Source organism: Choloepus didactylus, assembly GCF_015220235.1.
Source record: "Choloepus didactylus isolate mChoDid1 chromosome 24 unlocalized genomic scaffold, mChoDid1.pri SUPER_24_unloc2, whole genome shotgun sequence".
Lineage (NCBI taxonomy): Eukaryota > Metazoa > Chordata > Mammalia > Pilosa > Megalonychidae > Choloepus > Choloepus didactylus.
Window position 1 is genome coordinate 384,251 of NW_023637605.1, and position 13,369 is coordinate 397,619.

Sequence of the window (13,369 nt, forward strand, 5' to 3'; positions counted from 1 at the left end):
TCTAAGACTGAGGTAAAACTCATTCCTTAGATACTTTTCCATCATTAGTGAAATTGACTTCTCAGCTTCTCACCTTGCCCAGCTTCTCTTGGAATAATTTTTGGAACAGTAGCATTCAACAGGGTAGAGCATCTTTCACAAATTTATATTCATTTATTGTAGTGATAAAACTGGTAAGTAAAGTGAACAACATGATATTAAAATTGTATTTAGAACCAAATTTTTCTTGGATTTAGAACTTGGTTTTCTTACCTGTAAATGGGGTCAGAGCATGGCCCGAGTGGTGATTATATGAAAGAATATATATGAAGTGTATTCTTTAGAATTCTCAATTTGGTAGCCTTTCAGTATGTGCCACTTGAAAAAGGTTCTGTACCCAAGTAAGCTTGAATTCCTTTATCCAAGATTTCTCACAGTCATTGATGTCAACCAGCATACGATTGTCCTAGAGAAAGGGAAATTCCATTTCTAACATTGCCCAAATTACTGGATCCTTGCCTTCCTTCATGGAGCAAGATGTTGTAACATACTTTGGAAGACACCAGTTTAAGTATTATCTGGCTTGTAGTGGGCAGTCAGTTATTCTCCCCTTCCACCTAGAAATGTAATAACCAGGAACAAAACAGCTTTTTAATTTTCTTAATTGATGTCTCACATTCATCAGTTGATCATAGACATCATCAGTTGATGTCTCATAGACATCAGCTATGAAACATACCTGTGGGTTTTTTAAAAGCTACATTGCAATTTTTCTTGGAACAGAATTATAGAAACCAGGTCAGCATTGTACTTGTTACAGAGGCATTGGTGGGTTTTTTGTTTGTCTTTACAGGGTGCTCATCACCTGAACCTTTTAATGAAAAATTTGGAAACTGAACACTGTAGAAAATGAAAACAGCACTTGCTCTCCCAGAACCTTGGCAGTTAAGGCTTTGGCATGAGACCTAAACTTGACCAGTTGGATGCTCACCCTTGGGACTAGCTTTTAGAGCCACTGATGCAATTAACCTGAGACAGTTGAGAAATCATTCTGCCACCAGAGTAGCTTCTAGGCATCTAGAGTCTGGTTGGTGGTGGCAGCAAAGACACCCCAACTAACTTTTTCTGTGGGAGATTCTTGACTATAGTTCCAGGCTCACTAGCTCCCATGGTTCTTACCTGTTTTCTGGATGTGAGTCTCTAGCCTTCCTATCGATTCCACAAGCTACCAGATATCCTTTTTCTACTTTACATAGCCCGAGTCTTTCTGTTGTTCGCAGCCCAGAACCTTGACTGGTACAGAATCCTATGTCAAACAGTTTCAGATAAAGTGAGAGATTTGTGTGACAATTTACCAGTGACCTCATCTATATTTTTTAAAAATCAAAATGGTTGTGCTTTATTTCAGTGGTCTTGTTTTAGAGGATTTTTATTTTTCACTGTTGAATTTTTAGAGTTCTTTATTCTAGATACTAGTCCTTTTGTGACTATATGATTTGCACAGCAAAAGTTTTTAATTTTGCCAAAGTCTGTTTATCAAATTTTCCTTTTACTTGATGTGTAATTGGTATCAAGTCTAAGAATTGCTCTTTGCCTAGCACCAGATCTTGAAGATTTTCTCCCATGTTTCTTTCTATAAAGTTTTATAGTTTTACATTTTGCATTTAAGTCAATGATCCATTTTGAGTTAATTTTTATATAAGGTTTGAGACTTAGATTGAGGTTCAATTTCTTTTTTCTTATGGATGTCCACTTCTTCCAGCATCGTTTGTTGAAAAGACTATCCTTCCTCAATTGGAATGCGTTTTCATCTTTGTGAAAAATCAGTTAGACATTTTTGTATGGGTGTATTTCTGGGTTTTCTATTCTGTTTCATTCTTCTATGTGTCTGTCCTGCCAGTACTACACAGTCTTGGTTACTATAGCCATATAATAAATCGTGAAAATGGAGAGTTTTCCTCCCTCTATTCTTATTTTTTCAAAATTGTTCTAACTATTGTAATTCCTTTGCCTTTCCGTATAAATTTTAGAATAATCTCATCTATATCTACAAAAAATCTTGCTGGGATTTGGATAGAAATTATACATTAAACCTTTGTATCAGTTTAGGGAGAATTAACATCTTTATTGTGTTGAGTGTTGAAATCTATGAACACAGTATCTCTCCATTTATGTAGATCTTTGATTATTTTTAATATAGACTTTATTTTTTAGAGCAGTTTTAGGTTTATAGAAAAGTGCAGAAAGTAAAGTCCATATTACATTAGGATTCACTCTATATTGTACAGTTTTATGATTTTTAACAAGTGCATAATGCCTTGTATTCACCATTATAGTATCTTTCAGAATAAGAATACTTTGCCCTGAAAAAGCCCTGTGCTCCCCTATTTGTCCCCAAACCCCAGGCAACCATTGATCTTTTTAATGTCTCTATAGTTTTGCCTTTTCCAGTGTCATGTAGTTGGAATCATACAGTATGTAGACTTTTCTGACTGGCTTCTTTTTCATGTAGCAATAAGCTATTACATCCTTCCCTGTCTTTTTGTAGCTTGATAACTCATTTTATTGCTGAATAGTACTCCATTGTACAGATGTACCACAGTTTGTTTATCCATTCATCTATTGAAGAATATCTGGCTGATTATAATTTTGGCAATTATAAATAACACTGCTATAAACATTTGTGTGCAGGTTTTTGTTTGGACAGATCATATGGTAAGCTTATGGTTAGCTTTGTAAGAAACTGCCTGACTGTCTTCCAGTGTGGCTGTACCACTGTGCACTCCCATCAGCAATAAATTAAAGTTACTATTTCTCTACATCCTCACCAGTTTTTGGTATTTTCAGTGATTTGGATTTTATCCCTTCTAATAGGTGTGTAGTGGTGGTGTTTTAATTTGCAGTTCCCTAATGACATGAAGTTGAACATATTTTCGTAGGATTATTTGCCATCTGTATACCTTCTTTGGTGAGATGTTTGTTCAGATCATTTTTCCACTTTGTAATTAGGTTGTTTTCTTGTTATTGTTTTAAGAGTTCTTTGTATATTTTGGATACAAGTCCTTTATCAGATAATGCATTTTGCAAATATTTTCTTCCCATCTGTGACTTTTCATTTTTAATTCTTTGTTTTTTGATCAGTATTTTGTAGTTGTCAGCATGCATGTCCTGTACATGCTTTGTTAGATTCACACCCCTGAGTATTACATGTTTTGAGTGATTGTAAATGATATTGTATTTTAAATTTTGGATTCCACATGTCTCTTGCTAGTATGTAAAAATATGATTGATTGATTTTTGTATTTTTATCTTGTATCCTGCAGCTTTGCTGGGCTCATTTTTAGTTCTGGGAGGTTTCATTGGTAGATTCTTGGGATTGTCTATGAAGACAGTCCGTTGTCATCTGCAAATAGGGACAGTTTTATTTCTTCCTTTCCAATCTGTTTGCCTGTTGTTGTCTTATTGCAGTAGCTAGGACTTAACCAGCACTATGTTGAATAAGAGTGGTGAAAGCAGACATCCTTACCTTGTCCCTGATCTTACAGGGAAAGCATTCAGTTATTTGGTTTGTATGATATTGGATCTGACTGTAGTCATAATAGTGTGACAACTACGTGATCTTAAGTAATGAGTGTAAGGAATTTTGTGAGAAGGGGAAAAAAAAACAAGGCTGAAAATAAGTGTACGAATTTCTCAGCTTATAGTTTCCACTATAACAACCAGATTGGTTGCCCTATTTTAGGTATTTTGAGGTTTTTGACAGACGGCATTTTATTAATTTTGTGTTAGAGGTAATTTTTAAAAAGGCATCTGGAATCACATATCCTAATTGTTAACCATAGAAGGAAGTCCTTTTCCTCAGGAATCGTCTCTACAGAAACACTTTAGAACATATTCTGGATTTTTTCACCAGGTCTTCTCAAATGCCTGTTGGTTGGTTGAATGAAGGTGGGCCACAGTACTGAGTGTGTTGGACTAAATCCAGGCCAAAAGCTGCCTAAAATTTATACTTTGTTCATTCAGCTTTGTATTATGGCAGCCTTCTTGGGATAGGGACATTGATGTCTATTGACTGCTGTGCAGTAAACATTATTAGCCACAGAATCTTTGGTGTGCAAAAAACCAGTAATCCACCTCTGCCTCTGTGGCATGTGTCCTAGAAACTAATGGGAGAAGCCTTTATTTCTTCCTGTGTCTTGGCCAGGCTATCTCGAAGGATTTAATCTGCCATTAAGGGTTACCTAGGATTATACTATGAATTTGATCAGGCTGTTGCTCACTGTTGAACCCTCCTAATTACATGACTTTAGTAAAGTGATTGTGTTCTGTGCTCAGGACATTTCTAGTATGAATCTTATATCTTGTTATCTAATTTTTAAAATACTGTTGTGTTGTCTCTATTCTTATGATACAACTAATGTATTTTTTATTGGTAAAACAGCAGAAGATACAGAGATGCATAGATAAAACAAAATCATACATAATACTTTTGGTCAGCAATGAATTAACATTTTGATGCATAGCCCTTCAAAATTGTATTCTTTAGACATTTTACCATAATGGGTTTATAGTGTGCATTCTTGTGTTGTACCCTTTTTTTAAAATTTTGCCATGAACATCTTGTGTCATGAGAGTAGTTGTAATATTTTAAACAGTTGCCTAATACTCCATTTTAAACCAGTCCTATGTTGGACATTTGGTCCTTTCTGATTTTTCACTATTGTAAATTGATCATGCAGCATGTATTCTTTTTTTTTGTTTTTGTTAATTTCTTTTTTTTATTAAATTCGGTTTTATTGAAATACATTCACACACCGTACAATCATCCATGATATATAATCCACTGTCCACAAAATGATAACATAGTTATGTGTTCATCACCACAATCTGTCTCTGAACATTTTCCTTACATCAGAAAGAACCAGAACAGGAATAAAAAATAAAAGTGAAAAAAAACACCCAAATCATCCCCCCATCCCACCCCATTTGTCCTTTAGTTTTTATCCCCATTCCTCCACTCATCCATACACTAGATAAAGGGGGTGTGATCCACAAGGTCTTCACAATCACACTGTCACCCCTTGTAATCTACATTATTATATAATTGTCTTCAGGAGTCCAGACTGCTGGGTTGGAGTTTGGTAGTTTCAGGTATTTACTTCTAGCTATTCCGATACATTAAAGCCTAGGAGGTGTTATCTATATAGTGCATAAGAATGTCCACCAGAGTGACCTCTCGACTCCATTTGGAATCTCTCAGCCACTGAAACTATTTCGTCTCATTTTGCATCCCCCTTTTGGTCAAGAAGATACTCTCAGTCCCACGATGCGGGGTCCACATTCATCCCCGGGAGTCATACTCTGCGTTGCCAGGGAGATTTACACCCCTGGGAGTCGGGTCCCACGTAGGCGGGAGGACAGCGAGTTCACCTGTCGAGATGGCTCAGTTAGAGAGAGAGAGGGCCACATCTGAGCAACAAAGAGGTACTCAGGGGGAGACTCTTAGGCACCATTACATACAAGCTTAGACTCTCCTTTGTGGTAATGAGCTTCATAAGGGCAAGTCCCATGCTCGAGGGCACAGCACATCAAACCGCCAGTCCCAATGTTTGTTACAACATATGCTAGGGGATCAGCATCTTAAAGTTTAGAGATAGGCCTTACACTTCAGGGATAGAGTTAACTGCTCTAAGAGCTTACAATCTAGGGACTATTACAATTATTGTGTCCACGTTAGGCTATGTTCTAAGATTCAGTTCTGAGTTTACACATTGTAGTTAGTCCATATTGGTGAGGCATCATCCCTCTCACCATGTTTTCTCCAACACTTTTACTCCTATATATATTTTTTCCTACAATTTTATAGAGTTATATTCACATACCATACATTTATCCACAGTGTACAATCAGTTGTTCATGGTATCATCATAAAGTTGTACACTTATCACCACAATCAGCATTTGAACATACTTATTACTACAAGAAAAATTGTTTTTTTTTGTTTTTTGTTTTTTTTAGCAATAAGAAAAAATGATAAAAAGAAAAATAACATGTCATACAATACAATATACTACTAAGGACAGCAAATAACACCACTACCAAGAATCCCATATTACTCCCCTATATCCCCTTCTCATATACATTTAGCATTGGCGTATTGCCTTTGTTACATTTAATGGAGGTATATTACAATGTTACTGTTGACCATAGACTCCAGTTTGCTTTGATTATGTTTTTTCCTGAATACCATCCCTTTTTCAAATTTCTACATGGTTGACATTCATTTGCTTTCCCACATGCAAAAACATTTTCATATTTGTATATTTAGTAACAGTCATTGGCCACTCCAATTTTTGCCACGTTATACAGTCCCAGTCTTTATCGTCTATCTTTACCTCTGGTGTCATACATTCTCCTATCCCACCTCTTTCAGCTTTACTCACAGACATCTTTGTTCAGTGTATTTACAATACCGTGCTACCATCACACAGTATTATCCTGTCTATTTCTGGATCTATGCAATCAATCCTAAACATTCTGTAGTCCTTCAGTATCAAATGGCTGATCTCTGCCCTCTTTCTATCTCCTGGTCGCCTGTGTTGTCAGCTTTTAACTCCCAAAGTTTGTTCATTAATGTCTGTTCATATTAGTGAGACCATAGAGAATCTGTCCTTTTGTTTCTGGCTAACTTCACTCACCATAATGTCCTCAAGGTTCATCCACATTATTACATGATCCATGTCTTTGTTCTGTCTTACAGCTGCATAATATTCCATCATATGTATATACCATAGTTTGTTTATCCACTCGTCCTTTGATGGACATTTGGGCTGTTTCCATCTCTTGGCAATTGTGAATAATGCTGCAATAAACATTGGTTTACAAATGTCTGTTTGTGTCTTAAGTTTCAGTTCCTCTGAGTATATACCCAGCAATGGAATAGCTGGGTCATATGGCAAATCTATATTTAGCTTCCTGAGGAACCTCCATACTGTCTTCCAGAGTGGTTGCACCATTCTATGTTCCCACCAGCAAAGAATAAGTGTGCCTCTTTCTCCACATCCTCTCCAGCACTTGTCATTTTCTGTTTTTTGGATAACAGCCATTCTGGTAGGTGTGAGATGATATCTCATTGTGGTTTTGATTTGCATTTCCTTAATAGCCAGTGAAGTTGAGCATTTTTTCATATGCTTTTGAGCCATTTGTATTTCCTCTTCAGAAAAATGTCTGTTCATGTCTTTTGCCCATTTTTTTAATTGGATTGTCTGTCTTTCTGTTATTGAGATGCAGGATTCCTTTATATATTCAAGATATTAAACCCTTATCTGATATGTGGTTTCCAAATATCATCTCCCACTGTGTAGGTTGCATTTTTACCTTTGTGACAAAGTCCTTTCATGTACAAAAGTGTTTAATTTTGAGGAGATCCCATTTGTCTATTTGTTTGGTTGCTCGTGCCTTGGGTGTGAGGTCTAAGAAACCACCTCCTATCATAAGATCTTTAAGATATTGCCCTACATTTTCTTCGAAGAGTTTTATGGTCTTGGTGCTAATGTTTAGGTCTTTGATCCACTTTGAGTTAATTTTGGTATAAGGTGTGAGATGGACATCCTCTTTCATTCTTTTGGAAATGGATATCCAGTTCTCCAAACACCATTTATTGAACAGGCTGCTCTTTCCCAGTTGCTTCGGCTTCCCTGCCTTATCAAAGATCAGTTGTCCATAGATGTGAGGGTCTACTTCTGAACACTCAGTTTGATTCCATTGATCAGTATATCTGTCCTTATGCCAGTACCATGCTGTTTTGAGCACTGTAGCTTTGTAATATGCTTCAGAGTCAGGTAGTGTGAGACCTCCCACTTCACTCCTCTTTCTCAAGACATTTTTGGCTATTCGGGGCAACTTACCCTTCCAAATAAATTTAGTTATTGGTTTTTCTGTTTCTGTAAAGTAAGTTGTTGGGGTTTGAATTGGTATTGCATTGAATCTAAATCAGTTTAGGTAAAATTGCCATCTTAACTATATTTAGTCTTCCAATCCATGAACATGGTATGTTCTTCCATTTTTTCAGGTCTTGTTCAATTTCTTTTTGCAGTTTCTTGTAGTTTTCTATGTAAAGGCCTTTTGTGTCCTTGGTTAAGTTTATTCCTAAATACTTGATTCTTTTGGTTGCTATTGTAGATGGGATTTTTTTCTTGATTTCCTTCTCTTGTTCCACATTACTTGCGTATAGGAACACTACAGATTTTTGCATGTTGATCTTGTAGCCTGCTACTTTGCTGTATTCATTGACTAGTTCTGGTAGCTTTGCTGTAGATTTTTCTGGATTTCCTACATATAGAATCATGTCATCTGCAAATAGTGAAAGTTTAACTTCTTCCTCTCCAATTTGGATGCCTTTTATTTCTTTTTCTTGCCTAATTGCTCTAGCTAGAACTTCCAGCACAATGTTCAATAGCATTGGTGATAGTGGGCATCCCTGTCTTGTTCCTGATCTTAGAGGAAAAGCTTTCAGTCTCTCCGCATTGAGTGTGATGTTAGCTGTGGGTTTTTCATATATTGCCTTAATCATATTGAAAAAGTTCCCTTCTATTCCTATCCTTTGAAGTGTTTTCATCAGGAAAGGATGTTGAATTTTGTCAAATGCCTTTTCTGCATCAATCGAGATGATCATGTGGTTCTTCTGCTTTGATTTATTGATGTGGTGTACTACATTAATTGATTTTCTTGTGTTGAACCAGCCTTGCATACCTGGAATAAATCCCACCTGGTCGTGGTGTATAATTCTTTTAATGTGCTGCTGGATTCGATTTGCGAGTATTTTGTTGAGGATTTTTGTGTCTATATTCATTAAAGAAATTGGTCTATAATTTTCTTTTTTTGTAGTATCTTTGCCTGGTTTTGGTATTAGGGTGATGATGGCTTCATAGAAAGAGTTAGGTAGCTTTCCCTCTTCTTCAATTTTTTTGAAGAGATTGAGCAGGATTGGTACTAATTCGTTCTTCAATCCTTGGTAGAATTCACATGTGAAACCATCTGGTCCTGGGCTTTTCCTTTTTGGGAGCTTTTTTTTTTTTTTTTTTTTTTTAATTCAGTTTAATTGAAATATATTCACAAACCATACAGTCATCCATGGTATACAATCAACTGTTCACAGTATGATCATATAGTTATGCGTTCATCACCACAATCTATTTCTGAACATTTTCCTTACATCAGAAAGAATCAGAATAAGAATAAAAAATAAAAGTGAAAAGAGAATACGCAAACCATCCCCCCATCCCACCCTATTTGTCATTTAGTTTTTACTCCCATTTTTCTACTGATTTTTTTTCAATTTTTTAACTTTGTTTATCAAAAAATTAAAAACAAGCAGGCAAACAACAACCAAAAAACCCCACAACATTTCAAACAAAGCAATGGATTAAGGAAAACAAATAACCTAAAATAATTACTTTGCTTCCAATATGTTCCTACCATACCCCAAGAAAATTAGTAAACCATGTCCAAACAGAGGAGTAAGAAAAACAAATAATCTAAAATAACTACATTGCTTCCAACATGTTCCTACCATATCCCAAGAAAATTAACAACCCCTAAGAAAACAAAAGAATAAGAGAAAAAAAAACCTAAAATAACTCTATTGCTTCCAACATGATCTTACTATATCCAAGAAAGTTTACAAACCATAATCATTCCTGAGCATTCCCATAACATTGAGATTACCCTCCATAGTTTATCTGTTCTTATTAGATTATCATTCCCCCTCCACTAATTGGTATCTCTAGGTCCCCTACATTCTACAGTATAAAACATTGTACATTTTTCACAGAATTCACATTAGTGGTAACATACAATATCTCTCTTTTTGTGCCTGGCTTATTTTGCTCAGCATTATGTCTTTTTTTTTTTTTAATCTTCATTTTATTGAGATATATTCATATACCACGCAGTCATACAAAACAAATCGTACTTTCGATTGTTCACAGTACCATTACATAGTTGTACATTCATCACCCAAATCAATCCCTGACACCTTCATTAGCACACACACAAGAATAACAAGAATAATAATTAGAGTGAAAAAGAGCAATTGAAGTAAAAAAGAACACTGGGTACCTTTGTCTGTTTGTTTCCTTCCCCTATTTTTCTACTCATCCATCCATAAACTAGACAAAGTGGAGTGTGGTCCTTATGGCTTTCCCAATCCCCTTGTCACCCCTCATAAGCTACATTTTTATACAACTGTCTTCGAGATTCATGGGTTCTGGGTTGTAGTTTGATAGTTTCAGGTATCCACCACCAGCTACCCCAATTCTTTAGAACCTAAAAAGGGTTGTCTAAAGTGTGCGTAAGAGTGCCCACCAGAGTGACCTCTCGGCTCTTTGGGAGCTTTTTGATGACTGACTCAGTCTCTTTACTTGTGATTGGTTTGTTGAGGTCATCTATTTCTTCTTGAGTTAATGTTGGTTGTTTATGCTTTTCTAGGAAGTTGTCCATTTCATCTAAATTGTCTAGTTTATTAGCATATAGTTGCTCATACTGTCTTCTCATTATCTCCTTAATTTCTGCAGGGTCGGTAGTTATATTTCCTTTCCCATTTCTGATTGCATTTATTTGCATCTGCTCTCTCTTTTTTTTTTGTTAGCCTAGCCAGTGGTCCATCGATTTTATTGATTTTCTCAAAGAACCAACTTCTGGTTTTGTTGATTCTCTCTATTGTTTTCCTGTTCTCAATTGCATTTATTTCTGCTCTAATCTTTGTTATTTCTTCCCTTCTGCTTGCTTTGGGGTTAGTTTGCTGTTCTTTCTCTAATTCCTCCAGGTGAGCAGTTAACTCTTCAATTTTTGCTCTCTCTTCTCTTTTAATATAGGCATTTAGGGCAATAAATTTCCCTCTCAGCACCGCCTTTGCTGCATCCCATAAGTTTTGATAAGTTGTGTTTTCATTGTCATTTGCCTCGAGGTATTTACTAATTTCTCTTGTAATTTCTTCCTTTACCCACTGGTTTTCTAAGAGGGTGTTGTTTAGCCTCCATATGTTTGTGAATTTTATGACCTTCTGCCTTTTATTTATTTCAAACTTCATTCCATTGTGGTCTGAGAAAGTGTTTTGTATAACATCAATATTTTTAAATTTGTTGAGACTTGCTTTGTGACCCAACATGTGGTCTATCCTAGAGAATGTTCCATGAGCACTTGAGAAAAAAGTGTATCCTGCTGTTGTTGGATGTAGTGTTCTATAAATGTCTGTCAAGTCTAGTTCATTTATCATACAATTCAACATCTCTGTTTCTTTAGTGATCCTCTGTCTAGATGTTCTATCCATTGATTACAGTGGTGTATTGAAGTCTCCAACTATTATTGTAGAGGTATCTATTTCTCCTTTCAGTGATCGCAGTGTTTGCCTCATGAATTTTGGGGCATTCTGGTTTGGTGCATAAATATTTATGACTGTTATGTTTTCTTGATGAATTGACCCTTTTATTAATATATAGTGTCCTTCTTTGTCTCTTTTAATTGTTTCGCTTTTGAAGTCTAACTTGTCTGATATTAATATAGGTACTCCTGCTTTTTTCTGGTTTTTGTTTGCATGAAATATCTTTTTCCAACCTTTCACTTTCAGTCTATGTTTGTCCTTGTGTCTAAAGTGAGTTTCTTGTAGACAGCATATAGATGGGTCCTGTTTTTTAATCTATTCTGCCAGTCTGTGTCTTTTTATTGGGGAGTTTAATCCATTTACATTTAGTGTTATTACTGTAAGGGCAGTACTTTCTACTACCATTTTGTTTTTTGGAATTTATATGTCATATCTTATTTTTTCCTCTCATTTTACCTTTCCTGATAATCTTCATTTCTGCACTCTTCTCCAACTCTCTCTCTCCTGTCTTTTCCTATCAGCCTGTAGCGCTCCCTTTAGTATTTCTTGTAGTGCCGGTCTCTTATTCACAAACTCTCTCAGTGTCTGTTTGTCTGAAAATGTTTTAATCTCTCCCTCATTTTTGAAGGGAAGTTTTGCTGGATATAGAATTCTTGGTTGGCAGTTTTTCTCTTTCAGTATCTTAAATATATCATGCCACTGTCTTTTTGCCTCCATGGTTTCTGCAGAGAAATCTGTACATAGTCTTATTGACCTTCCCTTGTATGTGATGGATTGCTTTTCTCTTGCTGCTTTCAGAATCCTCTCTTTGTCTTTGACATTGGACAATCTGACCAGTAAGTGTCTTGGAGTAGGTCTATTGGGATCTATTCTATTTGGGGTACGTTGTACTTCTTGAATCTCTAATTTTCTGTCTTTTATAAGAGTTGGGAAATTTTCAGTGAATATGTCTTGTATTACTCTTTCTGCCCCTTTTCCCCTCTCTTCTCCTTCTGGGATACCCATAACACGTATATTTGTGCGTTTCATGTTGTCACTCAGCTCCCTAAGACCCTGCTCATATTTTTCCATTTTTTTCACCATCTGTTCTTTTGTGTGTATGAATTCGAATGACCTGTCTTCCAGTTCACTGATCCTTTCTTCTGCCTGTTCAAATCTACTGTTGTGTCCCTTCATTGTGTTTTTCATATCCTCCATTGTGGCCTTCATTCCCATGGTTCTGCCATTTGATTTTTAAGTTCATGAATTCTTCTTTATGGTCAGCTAGTGTCTTCTTTATATCCTTCAGCTCTTTTGCTATATCTTCCTTCATTTCATCGAAATTATTTAGCATTAGTTGCCTCTACTCCTGTGTCTCAACTGAGCTATTAGTTTGTTCCTTTGGCTGGTCCATGTTTTCATGTTTCCTGGTATGGCTTGTTATCTTAAGTTGTCTAGGCATCTGATTCTCTTGATTAGTTTATTTTGGAGCTTGTTTTCTGTCGTTTACCTAGTGGTTTTCTTGTTGGTTGGCTTTGTTTTCTGGCCTCTGTTATTCAGTTCAGCTTATTCTAGACCTCTAACTTAGGTTCTATTTAGTTGATCAGAATTTTTCCCCTCTTGTTTTTTCTGTTTCTTGCTCTGCCTCTATGTAACCTTTTTGTGAGTGGGTCTCCTCAGATATGGTCGACCCTAGTCAGATTGTCCCAGTCTAGTGAGGCCCAGGTCTCATTGGGAGGGTATGGACTTTTCCTGAGAATGAGACCCTCCTGTGAGGCCTTTGGAATTGGTGCTTTTCCTCTCCTGTCCAGCAGGTGGCGCTGGCCAGCCCGCAGCTCCCCCACCAGTGTAAGGAGGTGTGGAGCCTTTAGTTCTGGTGACTCTGATCCTGTCGGGGGCGTGGCTGACTGAAGCAATGTTCGCTGCGATCTCAGCTTTTCCTCCAATTCCAAACTTGTGTCCAGTGTGTGACTGGTTACTGGAGACCCCGAAAACACTGTTTCATATAGTTCTTGGGTAATTGCCAGCTGC

The 13,369-nt window shown here is 36.5% G+C and overlaps 1 protein-coding gene across 1 annotated transcript in view; it reads left to right on the plus strand.

Annotated features, from left to right (window-relative positions):
• The window catches only part of LOC119525178 (E3 ubiquitin-protein ligase HUWE1-like), a 195,496-nt gene that overhangs the window by 33,151 nt on the left and 148,976 nt on the right, over positions 1 to 13,369 (plus strand).